The sequence below is a fragment of the Thermobia domestica genome, chromosome 5, assembly GCF_964235325.1.
Source record: "Thermobia domestica chromosome 5, izTheDome1.hap1.1, whole genome shotgun sequence".
Taxonomy (NCBI): domain Eukaryota; kingdom Metazoa; phylum Arthropoda; class Insecta; order Zygentoma; family Lepismatidae; genus Thermobia; species Thermobia domestica.
Window position 1 is genome coordinate 21,232,553 of NC_137458.1, and position 23,885 is coordinate 21,256,437.

The window sequence follows — 23,885 nt, forward strand, 5'->3', positions numbered from 1 at the left end:
CAGTTGTGCTTCGTGGGTGATGATAATGATCCTGAGGTTAGATGTTAAATTGGACTCGAGAGCGGAACAAGGGCTGATCTTATTCGTGTCTCAGAAGGGGCATGGAATGGAACGAATATGAAAATAAGGTTGCTGTAATAGTTTTTCATAGGGTTTGTAAGATTTTCGAAACACATGGCAAGTTTTTTTTATCAAGACTTGACATTTTTTTAAGAAAAAAATCAATACTTGGCAATTTCAAGTTTCATCCCCCTCCCAATCTTGTAATGCTCGCTACGCCGCTGTAAGCAATACATATTTTCGACAATATTCGTTGTTCATCTGTTTCCGCTGGGTTCCAACGTGGTGAGCTGCATATGGGACTTTTAATAGTGTTATTATAATGAGAAAGAATTGCAAATTATGTTCATGTTCCTAAAAGAGGGAAATTGAAAGAGAAATTAAATTAAAAATAAATAAGGTAGAGAAAAGTAATTACTTGAAAATAAAAATAAAGTCTTTGAGTTTAATGTCCCACTATTATGCTGTTAGGCTAAGGGAGTCGGTGATTAAAGCAAGTTAATGATTATGGAATATTTGGTGAAATGAGAAAGTGGGAGGAAACCAAGTCCCCGAGAAAACCTACGAGCACGTATATGAAAATGAAGTAAAACATACACTGGCCTATGCTTTCTTTGTCTAGCAGAGTCATAGTTTGGAATCGAAAATGTGAGTTTCGAATCCTTGTATTTAGATTGAGAGTGTAAGTAACGAAATCACTTAATACATCCATTAAGATTTCGGAAGGCGAAATCTAAATTTAGGTAAGCTAACTCCATGTATTAACTGCTTGCATCCGCTTCGTACATTGTTCGAATGGTCACGAAACAAATCACCTCATTTAGTCTACACATACCTAGTACTAGCGTTAATTACCTGCTTCGTTGGGTGAAAATAAGAAAACCAGTAATATGTTACGTTAGTCAGTCACTTTTTTTGCTATTACGAAACGCTCTCTCATATCGGTTATTTTCGATCATTTGTAAGATCCGTCTCCCCGCTTTCCCTCCCCAAGTTGCTTGGCTGAATTTTGATTTAAATAGTATCGGAAGTGTCACTGTCCATTTCTGCGCCCCCAAAAACAATGGATTTAGATTAGGATTAGTTCACTTAACTTAGTAAGCCTACACAGCTTTGGCGCGGCTCGACTTGTTGGAAAGCAATCCAAAATCTAAACAAATATATCGATGTCATTGGGGTTTAGTAAAGTGTATCGTAAGTCAAGAAGATTGAGAATCACTGCCTCGATTATTCCCTTCAATTAATCATCAAACTCCTTTAACCTGAAGTACATAATCGTGGAATGTTTAATTAAAATTATAATTTTATGGCATCTAGAAAATGCACATAATATCGTACATTACGTTACATTACCATTCAATCGCAATAGGTTATTACAGACGTGTGGTTGGCTTGAAGCTTAGCGTCCTATTCAGCGCCAAGACTGTGTACTACCTACACCTACAGCATAATATGGAATCCTACTCGCATGATCTTCGATCAAGATTTGAATCAACGGGAGGATGAAGATTTTCCCTCTCGTCAAGTAATTTCCCCAACTCGCCAAAGAATTTCTCCCTTGCCGGGAAAATATTTTCCCTCATTTCATATTTTACATATTATATACTATATATTATATCTTGCATCACTGAGAAATAAAATGCTTGGATTGTATATCTGAAAAGTCGCCCCCTCCCCGCAGGCACGTAGCCACGATTTCGCAATACGGGAGGTCCGTGACGAAATACTGTGGTTATCACACCAGGGGTTCGATCAATCTAAACTATTTTACTGACAACATATCCATATTGATTTGTTAGGACAATAAAATGAGGATATGTTAGTAAGTATTTTAATTAAAGAATTATGAAGAAATCTTGCGTAAAAGAATAGAAAAAAGTATTGACAAAGACATAGTCTTCCGAGGTCATTCGAACTCGGTTCTTCTCGTCTTCTTTCTATTTCTCTTATCTTAGTTCAATGCCGTCAAGGATAGCAACGAGATCTCTTTCGGGAGTAAAGACATCCTATAAAATGGATTAGTGTTGCCGCGAAATTCAAAATGGTTCATATTATTGGTAATTCTGGGCATTGCTTAAGTTCTGACAGGCTATCTGAAAGAACCGGTTTATCGATCGTCATTTGTAGTCCATAGGGTTACTAGCGCAAATCACGGGGGGATGAGGACATGTCCCCTCCACTCTTAGAACTGGGGGGACTTTCCCCTCAATAATTCGATTTGAAATGCGTTTTTTGGAGAGAAATGTGATGATTTGTGTCCGATTGCCACAAAGGAAAGTAAGATGAAATTGATGTCCCCACCCCAGAATAAGCCTTAAATCTGCCCGCCTCACAATTTTGCAGACAACTCTGCTCCCCCGATCCTCCGCATCATTGTTTTTCAACTTCATAAATATTTTGAACATCCTTAAAAAAAATTATGAGAACTGTCTTACCCGTCCCTCCCAATGTTGAAGACAGATTTGCGCCGCTGCATACGGTTAACATGGAGCTAGATGGAATTCGGAATGTTCCGTTACAATAATATCCAATTTCAACTTGATCCGCTCCCCCCTCCCGTTTCCTCCACACAAAGCTCCTCGTAAGAAAGAGTAACCAAAACGCTTATTGTAGCTTTATATTTTTGAGGCTGATTCATCTGTTTCTTTCTGTTTCATCTTTCCTTAATATTTTTCATTTCTGGATCCGAAGGGGGGGGGGTCTGGACCCACCCCTTGGCTACGTGCCTGCTTCCCGTAAAAAGCTTCATTCGAACCCTGAATCAAACAACTCCATCTGTAAAGCAGTGCTGAGTTGATTTTAATATCCTTTTCTGCAACGAGGCTGTATGAGACGTGAACTTACTGATTAACATGGACTCCGAACCACTCCCGCCGGGAATCGAACGCGGGTCTCCCACACCAAAGGCGCGTACGCTAACCGCTTAGCCATGAAGGAGCTCATATCTAAAGCAGTGTAAGCAACAACAACAAAAAGAAACACACACATACTAGAAGTTTGCGCAATTGGGGATCAAAACATTCTCAATGAAGTATGAGAAATAGTAAACGTCAATCAAAGTGGGCTTCTGCTTATTCTTTACTTCGTTAATACTTAATTCCTTCTAGAAATAGTGAAACAATACTATGAAGACACAGTACTTAAACATAATCGAAAGAATAAGACAAGGAAACAGAGTAATTTCCGACTAATTAAACTAGTCATATATACTATACCTAACTGGTACATTGTATTTCTTACCATATTACGAAAGCGATATAACTTTTTTACCAGCCATAGAAGCTGGACGCAATCCAATACTGCAATTTAGACGCTGTAACGAAAGCTGCAAGTCAAACGCCTGACACTCCTAACTCTTCAAACTTTGTAATAGCTGTTTCAAGCGGCCTACAACTTATGACCTTGAAACTATGTGCTAGTAACCAAATTAATGCCAAGGTACGATACAAACACCCCAACTTGCCACAATGACGTCAACACAAGGAAAAAAAGAAAAACATCTAATTTTTGGTTCGAAAATTATGAAACAATAATAATAATAATGTAATTCTCAGAAACTCAAACATTAGTTAACTAGAGAACATAACAAGCAAAACAAAACAAAACAAAACAAAAAGAACCTTAATCGTGAGCTCTCCCTGACTGCTGTTTTTAAATTTCAGTGAGGCTGTAAAATATGTTTTGTTTTATTGTTAAAAAACAAAAAGAAAAAGAAAAATAAAGAAAGAAAGGAAATAAATTTTGTTGCAAATATCCTAGTAAAAATAGGTTTCCTAGACACAAGTGGCTCCGCGTAGCGTAGTTGCTAACGCTCTCGCCTTCGGTACGAGCGGACCCAGGTTCGATTCCGGTAGGGGCACTCGGTCGAAAAAGTATCAAAAGCTTTTAAGTCCAGACATCCTGAATGAGGCTTTCTTGGGTTTTCCTCATTTCACACCAGGCAAATGCCGGGTGGTACCCAATATATAGGTCCCAGGCCGTTTGCTTCCTTCCTTTTCCCCGGATAGTGTGCTCACTGAGGGACGTCATAACTCACATGTGACGGGCTAACAAGGTCATTGATGCCGAAAGCCCAGAAATCTAAAGCCTAAATCTTCACTACACAAGAAAATGTTCGCGCTGAAAACGGTTTCTTAGCAATTATGTTAAGCAGTCCTCTAGTAAATCTCCATCAAGTAATAAACCGTCACATATAAAAAGGAAAGAATAAACACATAACATTCATTTTGCGTACCTTGAAATGTAAAAAGTTACAAAACATTAATATTCAAAGATTTCTCAAAATTCAGATTAACCCATTTCTTTCTCCTCAACCATTAACGAGTTACAATAGTAAGAATTGTAGTCATAAATAACATTACTTGTTTAGTACTATATTAAAGCAAGTTATACTAAAGGAATATATAATTAATGGAATATTTAACTAAAGTGATAATTTACTATTGCACTTACCCAGGCTTTTGTTTCCTTCCGCTCTTCTTTTCCGTTTGTAAACAACCTCGTTTATAAACCAGCTCGCAAGCATACGACAGTTGTTTCATGACGTCATCTATGGTGCAAGAAAGAGGTGTCTATAGGCGGTCAGGACCTCACACACAGATTGACGTATATAACATATAGCTGAAGTATTTAACATACGTATACGTATATAAAATACGGAAGATTGTTAGATATCAGACATCCTGCAGCGACATGATATAACATCCAAGCGCGTTAAAGGCAGTAGCTGTGTAGCATATGGATAAAGTACGCTCCGTACAGATTTCCTTAGTAAACATAACGAATCCTTGTATTTGTACAATATACCGCTGTCCGGATAATGGATTTTTCTCAGTGTAATTTGCACAAAATTAGTAACATCATTTTTTTTTAATTTCCCATAAGAAAATCAAGATTTACCACTAAACTCCACTCCGCTTCTTAGAGAAAGTAACGAGAATTATCAATTGAGGTGCATACCTTCATAAGCTTTGATTCGTCTTTAATCAACCTATAATTTTCTTATTTTTTATTAATTATTATTTACAGAGAAAATGTTAATTAAATAAAAGTGTGCACATTCTGGTAGTAATTAATGTTTAAAAAGTTCAGCATTTTCCCGTTAGATGACTGTTCAAAAATGCAGCCGGAGAAAGCAGGCTTGCGTTCGCCTTAGGGGTGTTCGATAAGGCTGAAGAGCTATCGAGCTTCGGGAGTAAAAATTTATCGAGTTGTTATCGGTTACTCGAAACCGTTCGAGTATTTGAAATTATCGAAGTTTCGGGTATTATCGAAATTTCGAGTATTATCGAAGTTTCGGGTATTATCGACATTTCGAGTATTATCGAAGTTTCGGGTATTATCGACATTTCGAGTATTATCGAAGTTTCGGGTATTATCGACATTTCGAGTATTATCGAAGTTTCGGGTATTATCAACATTTCGAGTATTATCGAAGTTTCGGGTATTATCGACATTTCGAGTATTATCGAAGTTTCGGATATTATCAAAAGTAGTGATGAACAGTTCGGTTCCTTCACCTCTCCAATGATTTCTTCTTACAGCCAAACTAGCCAAACAACTTTTTTCATCTGATAAGTTATTGCAAAGTTGTATTTGTCGAAATCATATGTAAAATTATTTTCCTGCCTGTCCTGTTATTGGCGTATTGGCGCATTCGGCAAAGTGACTATTAATAGACTAATGTTGTCTTGGATTCCAATTCCATTCGTGTGATGCATGTTTTCTCTTCCTCTCTCTCTCTTCTGACAGACTGCTTAATTGTACAGATTTGTGGGGGGAAAACTTTTCCTTCAATACATTGCTAAGGAGAGAAGTTTTAAAATGAACACTCTGCATATATGTAATACATATCATATACAACTATGATAACCTCGAATACATCGTTTCTTTCGAACACTCCGATAATCCCGAACTTCTCTAAATATTCAAGCGACTCGACAAATGCGATCATATTGATATATTTCTGTATTTGCTGCTTTCAAACAATTCGACATTCTCGTACAGTTCGAGTGTCTCGAAGTTGTCTAATGTTTCTTACATTTCGAGTGCCTCGAACACTTCGAGAGTCCCGAACATTTCGGAAGGCTCGATCATTTCGAGAGTCTCGAACATTTCGGGAGTCTCGATCATTTCGAGAGTCTCGAACATTTCGAGAGTCTCAAACATTTCGGGAGTCTCGAAAGTTCGATAATTCGATAAAATTAAAATTCTTTATCGATGAAACGGTTTTGAAATTTTATCGAATTGTTATCGATTACTCGATTATCGGAACAGCCCTAGTTCGCCTTCCGTGACCGGGTAACCTCAGGGCTTCATCTACCCCTGATTCTTTAGCCCCGCCCCCGCTATCAGCAAAGAATAAGTTTTTGTCATTCATATCGTTTCAGTCTGTTGCCGAATTTGCTCGGTGTAAAGGTTGTGGTTGGAGAGCTTAGTGAAGAGAGCTGATCTTGTTTTGTTTCGGGATAGAATGACATCGAAAAGAGAGACAATCCAGACATAGGAAACACAAATTGTCGAATAATTTGAGATTGTCAACAAAAGGAAAGAAAAGAAGACTACCGACAGAATTGAAAAAAATATCAGGAAAGGAAAAGGGAAGACTACATTATTATTATTATTATTATTATTATTATTATTATTATTATTATTAGCTGAACCTGAGCTCTTTACACAGCGCATCACTCATATATGAGCATGAATCTCCTTGTTATTCCTTACGTCTGTCCCTTTACAGACACAAGTGAAAGACGTCTTGATAAAAATTGGCAAGAGATACCGTAAAGGGAAGATTTTTTCGATTACTTTTTCAATATCTTGTAGCGTTTGCAAAATTTGAGCCTACTTGCGGTTGCAGTTTTTAATTCATGTATGATCTGTGTTTTCTTTCTTCTTGCATGTAGTATGTAATAAGCAAATACATAAACTAAGTAACTCTATGACCTATGAAACCGGGACGTTCAATGCCGCGTTCACAAAAGCTCTCCACTGACTTCTATCCTTAGCCAATTGGATCCAGTTTCTACTTTGTATTTCTATTTCTGCGAAATACATCCTACTAGACTAACAATTTATCCTACTTTATTTTACGTCATAACAACGAATTTCCAGTTGAATTTATGAACAAAACACCTCCTAGTGTATGACCTTAATACTTTGACCCACTTCTGCTCAAAAACACAAAACGCGCTTTGTTGTGTGTTATGGTATACTAAAGGAGTAACTATTCCCAAAATTTCAGATTTTTTTTATCCAGGCCCATTGGAGATATTGGACAGTGAAGTATGCCAAATTGGCATAATTCCCCAACTTTACATTTTTTCAGGCCCTTGGGAGCAGATAGAGATTTGCAAATTTTTGTGTATAAACTTATAACCCCAGACTACATGCACACACAAATTCAGACCTCTACGTCGATTGCTTCCTCTTTCCACACATGTCTTCAATGTCTAAAAATGTTGCTACTATAGGCCCTGATTTCACCCCTTTTAACTGGTTTTATGTAAAAATGTTAAGAGATCAAAGTTTTAGCTCTGCACAAGTTGGAGACGTCCAGCAATTTTCAATTTGCTAGGGCAAATAGATGCTGAGATATTCAAAACAACGTAAACGCCTGAAATCGAGAAAACGCAAAATGGTGGCAGCCGCTGCGTCGCCATGCGATGTTGAAAAAAATAATTAATTGTGGTTTTGGAGTACTCTTATATAGGATAAACATTCACGAAAAAATTAGATTTTTTGGAGATGGTCGAACGGCACATGCTTGATCACTTAGAATGGATTGACCCTAGCATAACTAAGGATACATGACCCACGCGCGAAAATGTCAAGAGGGCCCCTCTTTCCACATTCATGATGACACGTAAAATTTATACAGAAATAAAAAAAATATGTCTTTGACTTTGAATGTTCCATCTAGTCAGTCACTACTTGCTCATATTATAAAAGATCCACATTATTATTATTATTATTAATAATATTAATATTAATATTATTATTATTCCTACTTTGATTTTATTGTCATTGTTACCAAGCAAGAAAGTAAAGTTTAATTCACTCTTAGCTAGCGGAAAATTATTAGCTGAAAAGGCTATTCTTAGAACGTGGAAATTTAGGTTTATGGGATGTATTTAATACCCTTCGGACGCACATTACAATGAAAGTGAAATTATAAACATCCGAAATGTCGCCCTTCATGCCCTATGCCGAAAGGGGATGAATATCGACTTGAACGACATCAGGAGTCTCACTTTTCTTCTCAACAACCCCAAAAATTATGGATTGGAAAATAATATCGATCGTTTTCGATTACATGTTACCAGTCCATTATTTTTGCATAAATTGACCAACTCCCCCTTAGGATTACATTTTAATCATTTTAACATCATAAGATCCGTGAGATGCCTAAGGTTATTATCATGTCAAATATCATTTTCATTAAGTAGTTATTACCTGCAGGCCCGTATTTATATATTGTGCACCACTGTGCAGTGTTGGGTAAGTTACTTGTAAAAATGTAACGCGTTACAAGTTTCTTTACTTTCTCTTAAAATGTAACGCGTTAGTAACGCGTTACTTGCCCCAAAAAAGTAACTGTTACTTTACTTCGAAAGTAACGCGTTACTAACGCGTTACTTTTAGGTCCAAAACTTTAAATATGTGAAAAAAATATTATTTCAATTTTCCGTACTACTATTACTACCACTATTATTATTATTATTATTATTATTATTATTATTATTATTATTATTATTATTATTATTATTATTATTATTATTATTATTGCACGTTCTGAACCGCTTTATGTAAATTCAAGGACAATTTTTTACTTGATATATGAATATTTTCATATAATGTAACATTGATAAAATGCCATGCTGCATTATTCGTAGGGATGGGCACGAGCGAGTTTTCTTTGAAACTCGATTCGACTAAAAACAGACATCTTTGAGCTCGACCCGAGAACTTAGTTCGAAAAATTTCCTCCAACTCGATTCGAATTGGGGTCGAGTTTCGAGTCGAGTTGAGCCAAATCCGGTGTGTAGTTTCGAGTACATTCTTCAAATGAAAAAATGAAATGAAATGAAATCTTTAGTTTTACGTCCCACGGTACATTCTTCAAGTATATTACATAGACAATATACATTACTACTACTACAACTTATATTATTATTATTATTATTATTATTATTATTATTATTATTATTATTATTATTATTATTATTATTATTATTAATTATAGCAACACTGTATAGAAACATGAATGATAGACTGTTTGTATTTTAATACTAAAAAACTAGTTCATTGCCAACCTCGGTAGTCGTGAAGTCTAGGAGTCAAGGACATTGTTTTCGAGCTTCTGAATTTGGGTTGAGGGTCTAGGTTGAGTATTCGGGCTCGAGCCAAATACTGTTTAAGTTATAGGGCACTGGCCAAATATCTTCAAAACTGCTCGGCCCGGGTTTAGAATTGTCAACGACTCGAGCAGCTCGGCTCGTAGCTCATTCACTATCGATCTGAAGCGAGAAGTGAGCCGAGCCAACAGCTCACCCAACCGTTTTGACTAGAGCTCTCGGCTCAGTTGAGCCGAACCGAGCAGATGGTTCATCCCTACCAAGCCAGCTCGAGCAGATGGTTCACCCCAAGCGAGCCAGCTCGAGCCATCTACTCAGTTGAGCTGAGCCCAGCTGAGCTTGTTATAAAAATTCTCTTGTGGTCTCGCTATCGAGACGAGATGTGAACAGTGTCCCCTCTCGTGAGCAACACTAAAAGTATGCCATATTACTGTCTAGCTTACATTTCTCATGGCTTTCGCTTTCCAGTATAATCAGGCCATGATTTCAAGACGAGTTAAAACAGAACGAACGAGACATTTATCAAACTTGACTGGACTCGAAATTCGACGCGAAAAACTGAATCGGCTCGGAACTCGACTCGAGGATATTACCTTTGATTTGACTCGAAACTCCACTTGAATTCGAGTCGATTCGAGTTTTAGCTTGACTTTTGCTCATCCCTATGCGTTAGAAAAAATGGTTGCTTATTATTATTCTGCTAAACTAATTATATACTAATAAGAATGTTGTTATGTAAAATTAAAATTACAGAATATAGAGAAACATTACACTGAAATTAATAAAATGAGAAAACATGAACTGGGGGTGGATCAAAACTTGCCAGTAACTCTTAAAATCGATACATGCTTTTTAAAGATAGTTTCGAATTCTATAATCAACGGAACTCTAGGGTAAGCAAACTGATCTGAAAGAACTCCAATATTACATACCATCAGCAAACTACAAGCTATTTTCTAGTAATAATATATCTAGTAATAAGTATTTTCTAGTAATAAAGTAGGCCTGCTCATCAGAACACAGTTTATTCATATAAACCCCTTACTGTACATAGTTAATTATGGCACCCTAGTTGTTGATAAATATTTTCCTCCGGGGCACTTCAGATACTTTACTTTTAAATTCTGTCTACCATCATCCTCAGCTCTTAAGAAAAAAGTATTCTTTCAAATGTTCTAACTGTAAAATATTTTCGTTCTCCATCTTTATAAAAACTACACCAATAAAAGTAAAATAGACTACCGGTATCATTGCACTCCTAGTTCACTCACTGAATGCATTGATTTGGAGCTGTCAAAACCCACGACAAAACCTTCCAGGTGCTTGCAATCAGTACACGTGATTACCCTAAGGCTGTCCTCATCTTCCAAAAACAGCAAGTGGCACTACGAACTTATCTGTTTCTTTCTGTGTCTGTGACTGTCGGTCACTGACATACGTAGTTCATGCTCGATTGTTTCATTCTGAGAAATTCACTTACATGAAAACACATTTGTTTCCGAAAAAATGCATATATTATATTTATTCATCCGAAATGTAACGCGAAAAAAGTAACGCAAACTAGGTATGTTACTTAAAAATTTGTAACGCGTTACCGTTACAGTACTTTGCAAAAAATGTAACGCGTTACTAGGAAACGTTACTTAAAAAGTAACGCGTTACTTGCGTTACGTTACTTCCCAAGACTGCCACTGTGCTTTAAATAATTTGACGCCCGCACACAAAATTTTCCGCCCTCACCTCCGAAAACGACCAATATTAGAGTTGAATTCGTAGTTTTGGGGGTCGCTGAGATGAATTGTGACAGTTTTAATCCAATTGAACTTCAAGGTCATACTCCACTCCCCAGGGATTTGGCGAGCTTTTAAAAGAAATCGAAAATGACAGATATTAGTGGTGAATTAATAGTTTTCGAGATCGCTGAGTTTAATGGTATCAGTTTTCATGATGCTCAAGTTCATCCTCTCCCTTGAGGTGGGGGTGTGAGAGGATGACTTTTTTTAAAAAAAAATAATCAGATAAGCTAGCTAATTAGTAACTACTTTAATCAGAGCGAATAAAACACATGAACATATTTTCTCACGCTTGCACGGCACTCTGCGGGTCGCTAGTTTTAAATATTACTTTATTGTGAATCTTTTGAAAATATCCAAAATTTTGCCCCCCGCCCCTAAATTATGCTGAATAGCACTTACCTAAATACGGGCCTGATCACCTGATGCGATCCCACATAAACTGATATTCGGTTTTATGTAATAGACTGTCAAATCGTCTCTGTTTATTCTTCCAGTCGCTATTCAAAGTGTTCACGGAAAATTAAATGGCTGTTTAGGGACTAACTTGAAAATACTAGAGGTTAGAACAATATTGAGGAAAAAGTGTGAAATAATATGAAATCTTAAAAGTGGATCTTTGCATCGTAACATCACAAACTTAAATTTTGGAACTTAAAATACCGTAGGACCCCATATTGCGGACTCTGTGGGCTCGTTAGGGCGCCAATGTATAAGTTTCAGACTAGCTTTCGAATTCGATGTCTATGTTAGCTCATGCAGCAACACGTATCATGTTAGAAATACTATATATCTCTTTCGGTAGTGAAGCTTTTATTTGGTACTAAAAGCATTTTTATTATATTATCCTTATTTCATGTCATTCGTGATGTTGACACAAGTAATCTTAGATCTTTGCATTAAACTTCGATTTTAAAACTTTGATATAAAAATCCTGATTCTCGTATGTATGTCAAAAGCTTTACTTCAATCATTACAAAGAGATTCCTTGTAACTACACTGCTCCACAAAACTTAAGCAACCCGAGAGAACGTGGTATAAGCGACGTGTGGGGCCCATTCAACACTGGTTAGTGGCATGCACATACACAGAGACGCGTCAGAGACACACAGGCAAGGCGAGCACACGTTCTATTGCATAAGCAACACCGTTTCAAGCGCGGTGAACAAATTATGCCATGAGGCGTACACCACAGCCTAGTAGTGTCCGAGGGTCCAAGCATTGTGTTAGTGGTTCTTGTGTGGGGTACACACCTTGCAATGACTGATAGACGACATTTGAGTGACTTTGACCGCGGGCGAATAATTGGGCGGTTGGAATTGGGTCGATCGCAAGTGGAAGTGGCGCAGGAATTCAACGTGAACAAAAGTGTTGTGTCGAGGCTGTGGAGTCGTTCCAAAATGGAGGTGAAGTCAGTAGACGTCATGGAGGAGGCCGTCCGAAGAAGACGTCGGCCGTCGATGACGCATTTCTCACAATTTCTGCCAAACGTAACCGTCAAGAGTCATGTTCTCAACTGGCCAATGAGTTGTTTCAGGCTACATAACAACGCGTGAGTCGTGAAACTGTTCGTCGTCGGCTGAAAAGAGCAGGACTCTATGCAGGAAGGCCTGTGCTGTGTGCGCCATTGAAAGTGGAGCACAAACGTGCGCGTTACACATGGTGTCAGGAACATGTTGCATGGGGGAACACCAGTGGGCGCGTGTCATGTTCTCCGATGAGTCGAGATTCAGTTTGTCGTATGATTCTGGTCGGACTTTAGTGTGGAGAGAGTCAGGAACACGCTATCATTCAAACTTCATTGCTGAACGGCCTTCCTATGGCGGTGGTTCCATTATGGTGTGGGGTGGAATTATGCTGAATGGGAGAATGGACCTCCATATTGTGCAACATGGCACTTTAACAGCACAACGGTACCGGGATGAAATTCTGAATGCACATGTGCGCAATTTCCGCGGAGCATTTGGCCCAGACTTCCTGTTCATGGATGACAATGCCCGCCCACACCGTGCACATCTTGTTTCCGACTATCTGGAGAGCGAAGACATTACGCGTATTGCATAGCCTGCATATTCGCTGGACTTGAATCCCATCAAGCATGTGTTGGATGCTCTTGGACGGCGAATAGTGCAGTACAGTCCACCACCACGCACTCTCCCTGACCTGGGAGCAGCTCTCCTGGAGGAGTGACAACATCTGCCACAAGACTTGATCAACACTCTGATTTGCAGCATGGAGGCCAGATGTCGTGCCTGTATAGCTGTTCGTGGTGGTCACATACGAGCATGGAGGCCATATTGACTGCCTATGCCCTCGCACAATCCAGCTTCACCTGTTGAGGTATTGTTGTGCTGAACTTTTTGGTCACTCTGTACATCCTAACTGTATTGTTCGTCTTCACTTGTGTTGCATTGTGCATCTAGACCGTCGGTTTGTTCATTATACTTGGTGCAGTGATGGTGTCGTTTTATTTTCTGCCACTTTCTTCGAGTTGCTTAAGTTTTGTGGAGCAGTGTACATAACTAGCTAAGCATCTTCGACACAGGAGATTGGGTTCGATTTCCAGTTGGAGCTAATGTATTTTGGATCTTAGATAAGGTGTAAGTCCACATTTCAATTAACCTCGGTGTTAAAATGGGACGTTAAACTCCAAAGCAACAAGTCCCATCATTACAAGATTCTCCACTACTGCTGTTTCAAAAGTGTAAAACTTATAAAAGTATGCTCTCTAAAGTATTCGACTGTTTCTTACTCTTGCTTTTTGCGGTGTGTTTGGTTTCGATTTGATACTGATTAGGTGGAAATTCGATTCGCATCCCAGATTATTAAAGTTCCTAAACCAGATAATCTTTTTCTTGTTGTTACAAAAATTCACAAACAATGGCTATGAGAAGGAGAGTAAAATACTTTCTTTAAGGCACTAAGTTCGTAACTTGACTACGTTCACAACTTTCCTGTGGAACCATTACGATATAAGAATAGTATTATTTTGTTTTATATTTTCAGAGGTTTCTCATAAGATTGTACAATAATTACATCAACTAATATAAAATATATCACACAAAACGAAGCTCCGACACCTAATACACATGCAATCACATAGTTTTAACCTATCGTACAGCACCTGTAGTGCACGCGGTCTCGGGTTCCATTTTCGATGGGAGAGCAGGAAAACGTTTTATCACGTTACTATGGTTCAATTCCATCTGAAACTGTAAGCACCTGTATCACATAGCCTTATCACTGAAACAAAACGCTAAACTTAAGGGTCTTCACTACAGCGAAATTAAACTACCGCTAATTTTAGAGTTTTTCTGAAATATCTTCAAAACAAATAAACATATTCAAAAAGCAGAAACGTAGTGAACTAGACAATACAATTTTCCATGTGATACCTTTACCATAATTCACCTATCTGCTTTTCGTGTGCCGCTAATTACAGAACCCGCAAAAAATGCTAAATCTATCTACAATTGCAAATCGAAAGCAGATAGATGACTTATGATAACGGTATCACATGCAAAATCGTATTGTCTAGTTCACTACGTTTCTCTTTTTCGAATCTTTTTATTTCTTTTGAAGATATTACAGAAAAGCTCTAAAATTAGCGGTAGTTTAATTTCGCTGTAGTGGAGACCCTTAACAAATAAATAAACAAACAATTGGTCATACGATGTTCTCGACTACGCATGAACAAAGATCTACTCCTGGAACTTTGTTTAGGCTGTCATGTCAGTCTCTTGTCTGCTAGGAAGATCCTTCGTCCTATACCAAATGTACAATTTATTAACTGATCGTTGTTATTACCGTTGTTATTACCCTTATTACCGCTTCTACCAAAAATAATATCCCACCCACATATTGCTACATCTCCAAAGTTGGTGTAACATTTAATTGGGGGTGTGCTCCACCACTCATATGAACCAGAAGGCCTTCTTTAGCCTAAAGGGCATAATCATTTGATGTTAAACTCAAAGGGCGGTATTCAGAGAGAATGAATTAATCGTGGGTTAGTCTCTGACTAATTAATGGCATACTAAATCTTTACTAAGGAAGGTGCACTTGTTTGGTATTCAGAGTCTACTTTGAGTACAACTAAAACGTTGATTTGGGTATGATTAACTTACACAACCCCAATGCATTGGTAAAAAAATAAATGTGGCAACTACGGAAAAGTAGATGAGTGCATGCGTAGTCTTTAAAAATGAAAATAGATGAATTACGAAATCCGAAATGTTGTGTCGCACGCTAAACCGTGGGTAAAAGATTAGCCTCTGTTCTAGTTTAATTAGTCACATGTGATTAACTGCGTCAAATACGACGTCCTAATCAGAGACTCTGAATACAATTTTTATAACCATCCTTTAGTCAACCCCGTAGTATGGCTTTAATCAGACGTCAAAAAACCTCTGCATAAGGCCCAAAGATTTCAGTTTGAAAGATGAATGAGAAAGAGTGCAGATTCAAAATGCAACAAATAACTATAGATCAGGAATTAAAATAATTAAATGTAAGTCAACATGTTAATTTAGAAGACAGATAGCAGCTAATTATGGGATTATTAGGTTGACAGGTCTATGCAACAATTAAGACTATGATTTTATCTCACCCATGAAGTGCAATTATGACAAAGTCCTTACTACTACTCTCCACACACCCATGAGTGTCTCCATTCCACATTGATTAACGAGGAACTAGAACAAGCTTCTTCCAATAGTTTTGTTTTCAACTCGTGTATGACGTTAAGGTAGAAAGCGTCGAAAGATTTCCTCGTGTGGTCAAAGTCACCATGGAATTTTACCAAACACAAAATTGGCTTGTCTTCTCTGCCCTGTTGTTACTAAGTCCCAATGTCCAAATCTCCGAAAGAACATGACATAGACATTCTCCTCAAGGTGAGAGAAACTTATCACATCACAAAAGCTGGAAAAGAATTCCAGGTTTTGCTGTCCTCCAAAGCTTAATCTCAGGACATCCTGACATCCTGTAGAAATGAAAAGGTGGCTTTTAAGAAAGCACAATGTTGCATGACTTGTGAAACACACGAACAGAGACTATTGAACGGACGAAATTAAAACAATGGCCGAATAAAATGCAAGAAAGCTGAATTTCAAGTAGCTGAATAATAAATAAATAAATAGTTGAAATTAAGGAAGGCGAAGGTGAATGTTGAGTATGCAAAGAGCTCCTGTCTTCAGGTTTATTGCTATAAATTACAATTAATCGAATTATATTCAATTTCCCAATAACAACAGAGTAATAAGTCGTAAAGGCCTGACTAACAAAAATAGAGAAAGTAGTTGTGTATTCCTCTTCTAACGTCATGGAATGATGATCCTCCAAACGACGATTAACTCCAGGCAAATGCTCCGATGTAAACAGCTTAGGTTCCATGCACAGCTAGGCTTTCTTTTCAATTGAACACATACATACCGAAAAATACCAAGTCTCACATGAATGTGACTGTTATCACAGATATATGGACAAGTGTTTTGAAGTAACCTCTATTGAGCAACCGAAATACGTTATAACTGAAATACAACTTTACAACCGAAATACATTATTTACGTAGGTTGTCCGTTTTCTACAAAGATTTTTCATGTAGTAAATGAGTCTTCTTCAAGTGATCTACCAGGAAATTATCTTCCCTGTTTTTTTTTTTTTTCCTCATAGTAATGTTTACATTCACAGTAATTCCAATAGCAAGTACTAGATCGTACGCCTCCCCCTAAATATTAACGGCATCGCTAGTAACAGAAATCGACGATAAATGTTGAAATGCTTTATGAATGAAACAGATTCTTCAATAATTTTCATTCAGGAAGTGACGTTCAATTTATTTTGGGATTTAACTCCATTATATGGCATGCCTCAACGTCGGTCAAACGAAAAGAAGTACCGCCACTTCATGTAGAAATGGTATTGAGGTGACGAATGTGTTTATTTGCCATGTGCAGACTTATTAGTATAACTTTTGACTATTATGCTCTATGTGGCATCTAACTCCAATAATAGAGCTCCCGGGAAAAAATACAGTGAAGACATTCTCCCGTTATTTTGCAAAGTACCCAACAAGATTATACTTGCGTGGGAGACCCCGATTCGATTCCCGGAGGGATCTGATGTGGTTCGGATTCCACGTTAATCAGTAGGTCAACGTCTCATATAGCCTCGCTGCTGAAAGGGAAGGTAAACTAAAATCAACTCAACTCAAGATTATCCTTGCAGATTTTAACACGGTTTGCAAACGAGTTGATACGTCCTAGACATTTATGTTCTCCATCAATTGCTTGTGTCATTAGCCCTTAATGAAGTATGGTTCACCACAGATCAGATCTGGTTCATGCTTAAATTATTAAGATACGCAGTCACTTGGACAGGGCTTATATGGCATTGACATTAAAATTATCTGTCACAGATATTCATTTGCAGCTTATATCTATCAGTGATCATGCTTTTCTTCTATGGACATGCAAATATGGTCAGGTCTCTCTTCGCTCCTTATGTATCTCTATGAACTTATAGGGACTATATCCCCATCCCTTGACGCTCAGATATACACTGGATAAAATGGGCTTCAATCCTGCTTTACACTGGATAAAGCTGCAAACTACGGGTTTAGCTCCTCCCTTGATCATATCCTGGATCCGCCACTATATATATAGAGAGAGAGAGAGAAGAGAGAGAGAGAGAGAGAGAGAGAGAAAGAAAGAACATTATATGCAACAACAGTGGATTTCGTTTCGGGATAGGCTTGAGGAACGGGTAAGAAACATTTGTGTTGTACGCGCAATGCGAAATAGTTATCACAAATTTATTTCGGGAGGGGCTTGAGCCTCTGTACATCAGTCAACCGTTTCCATATTGTCTCACACAGCAACGAAACAAATTTTGAGTAAAGGCAAAATAACTATCAATATTCGAGACGAGACCGAGACTTTCGAGACTGACCAAGGTCTCGTCTGGATTTATAGAGGTCTGTTTCGGTCTCGGTCTCGTCTCGATATGTAAAAGTTGGTCTCGGCCTCGTCTCGGTATATAAAAGTCCGTCTCGGTCTCGGTCCATCCCTACCTTAAACTTTACCGTTACACTTGTTTTGGCTTTTAACTGTCACATTCGAAAGTAGAATTACTATTTTAAATTATCGTAAGTGGTCTTGCAGTATCACCAGGGTGACCAGAAATTTTACTTTCAAAAACGGGACGCATACGAATCGGCGACGGGGGGAAGGGGGGGAAATGACTTCCACATTCCATTTTGGGACTCAGCAGTGTTTTCAATTTACAAAATACACAAGTAAGAATGATATGTAACACAGTGTTTCTAACTTAAGTATTATTCAACAATACTTTTAACTACTTGAACACTCAGAATTCCCACTTAAACCACAGAACACTCTATTCTCATTTGAATATTCAGAAGTTCTAGGCACGGCTGAACCTTCCCAATGAGTGTTGGTATGGAAGAGTGTAGAATTTGCATTGATCATTTATATTTTGACTAATAATTACCGGACACCTGGGTCATTTTTGCTTAAAAACGGGACATTTAGGCATCCCGTTTGAGAATCAGGATAAAACGGGACAACGGTTGAAAATAAGGGACTGTCCCGGCTAAAACGGGACGTCTGGTCACCTTGAGTATCACATTCTCAGTACAAACGGCTGAAGTCAAGGAAAGATCACGAACAACAATCCAACACTTCTGTTCAGAAGAAAAGATGTATCGTATGGTCTGTCTAGACCAGGGATGCAAATAAGCAACAACATTTTACTAGCCCAAGAAAACAGTTACTAGCCCACATCCACCGCGGTGATTTTAGCAGTCATTTCACCGCAGACAAAACAAAAATTCACAGGGTTGCCAGTATACATTTTAAATGTATACTAACAAAATCAATCACGCTTTTTTTCTAAAGTGTATTCAATGTAAGAAACACATTTGGGATAAACAAATGACGTACTACAATGAAATGTAATTGGCTGGAGTTATAAATATAGTTCCGTGATTGACGTAATTGCTTATTTGTAATTGGTTAAAGAGAGGAACTATTTTTTCACATTGTTTCGTATATTTAACTTCACACATTTGTTAGACGAGGCAAAAAAATATTAATTCACGGAGCAAAATATACAAATGTTAAACACTTGAGAGAGAGAGTAGATAGTAAATGTAGTAGAGAATAAACATTTATATAATAGCCCTATGTTTCAGTACAAATTTAATATATTTTGAATTGCTGTTAACAACCATAACAAAGAAAAACCGTTTTTAAAAAAGTGTAATGGCTGTCCTTAAGAAACGCAGAGATTGCAACAGTCATTTTAAGTCCCGCCCCCAACAGTCACCTTACAATTTGAAAACATGGCGGCTACATGTAGTGCTTCTGTTCAGTGTCAAGTTATGAAACATCCAAAAGGAAAACCAGAGCGGGGGAAAACGAATTGGTTTAAACGTGTTCAATAAACTGCTAGAAAACAATCCTACTGTGTTAGTGAAATTAACGGCAGAATATACTGGTGTCTCTGGGTTGAGTGTTGTGAACATACGTAAAGAGTTCAAAGAAACGGGGTTGTTGAAAACACCGGGTAAAAAGGGAAACAGACTGAAAACAGAATTAGTGAAGGCGGATGACTTTGTGAAATCTGCTATTCGGAGCAAAGTGCATGATTTCTTTCTAAGAAATGAACCACCTACACTAAATAAAATTTTGAGTTCTGTAAATAGTGACCCTATGTTGCTTAGTTTCAAAGGAACTACGTTCTACACATTGTTGTTGGATATTGGTTTTCAGTTTCTCAAGAGAAATAAAGTGAACGTTATTTTAGATAGGGACAGGCCCGTATCCACGGGGGGCAAGAAGGGGCCGCCCCCTAAAGTTTTCTTGGCCCCCCTAAAATTTTCATGGAAGGCTTGCAAAAAAACTCGATTAATTCTATGTGTAAACACTAAGAATAAAATGCAATATAAAAGAGATTATTCCAAGAATTTTTCCATTTTAACTATTTGACGAACACTTCTAAACATATTTTAAAGGAGTTAAAGTAAAGTTTATCAGTCTTCTTCAATCTCGATATGAAATGACACAATACATATTGAAGCAAATTTTTACGAAAAGAAGGAATATGTTCATAATACTTCATGCCACAGTTCACTAGCGGATCCAGAAGGATCGTTTGGGAGGGGCGGTTCGCTTTCTCGAAGATGAGCGTAGCTTCAAGGTGACCAGAATTTTAATTCACAAGAATGGGACTCATATGAATACGGGGCTGGACGGGGGGTGTAAAAATGATTCCCAGATTCCACTTTGGGACCCGAAATTTTTTTTTTTTTTTTTTTTTTTTTTTTTTTGTAATGGGAGTATTTTCTCAGTAGATTTAAATTAAATACGTATTTCCGTTTCGGAGGCGTGAAGAGATGCACTGTCTGGTACAGTACTTGCACAAAAGAAAATACTGTATTGACGATATCATTCATTTTAACAAAAGGGTGTACAATTTGCTCTAATCATTTATATTTTGAGTAACAATTGCGGAACAGCAGTTACAAAAACTAATACAAAATTAATCTATCTCTATATTTGTGTGGGGTCCACGAAACATAATATAATTATAGTTATGCTTACAACAACAATAAAATTACCTATGTATATTATACTAGCCTTTGTCTGGGCGGGGCTTGCCCCCCAGGTCCCCAATCTGCTCGACATACGGCCTTGCACAATATAGCAAATGCTCCTACGTGGTACTGTGGCACAATATTTCGCGTTCTTCCTTCTGTCTTTCATATAGAATTGGATTGAGTTAAAACTGTGTCACGAAATTCCAACACCTCGTAAGGCATTTTAATGAACCACCCTCACCTTTTTTCCTTCTCTTCTACGTTAAGTGAAAAAACAACATTCCAATACATGTTGAATTATTTTAATGAAAAATCAAACTACCAACTTTCATGTTTCTAACCGCAAGGGATCCCGAGATATGGCATCTTATAATAATAATAATAATAATAATAATAATAATAATAATAATAATAATAATAATAATAATAATAATAATAATAATAATAATAATAATAATAATATTTGGTCTAGGAATTAATTCGTGTGGTTGGTACGCACACATTGAAGCTGTAGTACAAACACAAAATACATAAATACCTTAAGAAAAATATTGTCCATCGCTAGCCACCACTTTCGCCCATCTGTCAGGCAATGTACGGATTCCGTGGCGAGAGAAGTCCTCATCCTTGGAAGCGATCCAGTCAGAGACCCATGTTTCGATATCTTCTGAAGAAGTAAACCGCTGTCCAATCAAATCGTTGTTCATGCAATCGAACAAGTAGTAGTCCGAAGGAGCAACGTCTGGTGAATACGGCGGGTGGGGTAAAACTTCCCATCCGACATTTTCTAAATAGGTTTTGACCGGTTTTGCGACATATGGGCGAGCGTTATCATGTTGAACAATAAGTTTATCATGTCTGTTCTCCCATTCTGGTCGTGTTCTGGCCAGAGCTTGCTTCAAACGCATTAATTGTCGTCGATAACGTTCTCCATTCATAGTTTCACCCGGTTGCAGCAGCTCATAGTACACCACACCTTTCATATCCCACCATATGCACAGCATAACCTTTGCACAGTGAATATCTCGTTTTGGTTGTGATGGACCTGGTTCACCTGGTTTCACCCAGGCCTTTTTTCGTTTAGGGTTCTCGTAATGGATCCACTTCTCATCACCCGTAATAATTCGATGCAGAAACCCCTTTCTGCTCTGTCGTTGAAGCAGCAATTCGCAAATGGTTTTTCGTCTTTCAACGTCTCTGTCTTTCAATTCATGTGGAACCCAATGTGACATCTTTTGAATCATTCCCATGACTTTCAAGCGTTTGGAGACTGTTGTTTGATCAACGCCTAATGCTGCTGCAAGTTGTTCCTGCGTTTGACACGAATCCTGCTCGAGCAATGCTGTCAATTCTTCGTCTTGAAATTTTTTTGGCTGTCCAGCTCGCTCTTGGTCTGCCAAGCCGAAATCACCACTTCTAAACCGTGCAAACCACTTCTGACACGTTCGCTCAGCTAGAGCATGGTCACCATACACTTCCACCAAAATACGATGACTTTCAGTCGCACTTTTCTGCATGTTAAAGTAATGCAGCAGGACACCCCGCAAAAACACTTTATCAGGCACAAATTGCGCCATGTTCACTTAACTACAAACTGGTGTTGTTGACGCTTTAATCCACTGCCCTATACTACGAACGATACGCGATGACAGGGGTTTGCAACACATGTGTGGATACACGGAACTGTGGGACGCTCCGTTCGTTGCGCCATCTCTTGTCCACCCGCACGAATTAATTCCTAGACCAAATAATAATAATAATAATAATAATAATAATAATAATAATAATAATAATAATAATAGTAATCCCATCCTTTTCTTCCCTTCTAGGTAAAATATCAAAAATGCTGCTATACGTATTGAATTATTTTAAGTGGAAAGTCCATATACGAAATTGTATGTTTCTAACCTTCAAAGATTCTTAGATATTGATATCTTGATTCTTAGATATTGATATCTTATTATAATATTTGCAATCGCTGCCACTTTTTTTTTCATCTCTTTTTTCTCCGTTCTACTATAATATAAAAAAAGTTGAAACTCGTGTCAAATTATTTTAAACGAGAAATTTCAAATGCCAAATTTCAAGTCTCTAGTCTTAACTGATTCGAAGAGATGAACATCTTATTAAAGTAATTTCCACCCCATTCTCCCTTCCTTTCTTCGAATTAAAAAAAAAAATCCTTCCTTAGTGATACCTTACGTAACAAATCTTACATACTGTCCTTATTTCAAGTTTCTAGCTTAATTGGTTTGGCCTGTGCGAAGTTACTCATTCAGAATTTCGTCTTTTATGTGTGAATTACAATAAGAAGCTTGTGTTATTTCTCAAGAAAAGGTGGAATGCCATTTGAAGTCACAATAAATCCCTGGTCCCCTCCTAATGTTTCCGTGTTGAACCCAAAAGTCACGGCTCTCTTTGTTGATCTAGTAGATAGCGAACGTACCTATGATCTTTGATACATGAGGTTCTGGGGTTTAATTCCCGGTAAGTGAGCATCAAACGCACTACAGTGGGTCAGATCCAACTTTAAACTCTAGTTCTCATTCTGTAAAGCATCGCATTTGACAAACAACGTAAATACATATCAATCAATCAACCAACCGAAAAGTCTCCTCTTAGATTCAGAGAGTTTTTCGGTAAGGAGCGCTGAAGATTCTATATTTCTCTTTATTAAAGGTAAAGGTAATTGAGGTTATAATCCGGAATTCCGAAATCCATTTCATATCCTTTTACTAGGACACAATAACACATTTTTTAGTACAAAGAGTGAGCCGTCTTACCCTCCTTATTACAGTTGTTCGTCCAACGAATGAATCATATTCTCGCTACTTTGGGGCTTATGGTGACCGCCCCAAGGAACTAGGGAGAGAAGTATTCACAATTCAAATACATGTCTGTATTAAGTACTATTAAGTACCACACATTTTTATTAGACTCTGCTATGCTAGTCACACAGATTGATCGGTCGGGAAAAAGACCGTATTAGTATTTCCCAATGATAAATGCTGAAACTTCAAAAAAAAACCTTTGGAGGGGGCGATCGCCCCCTCC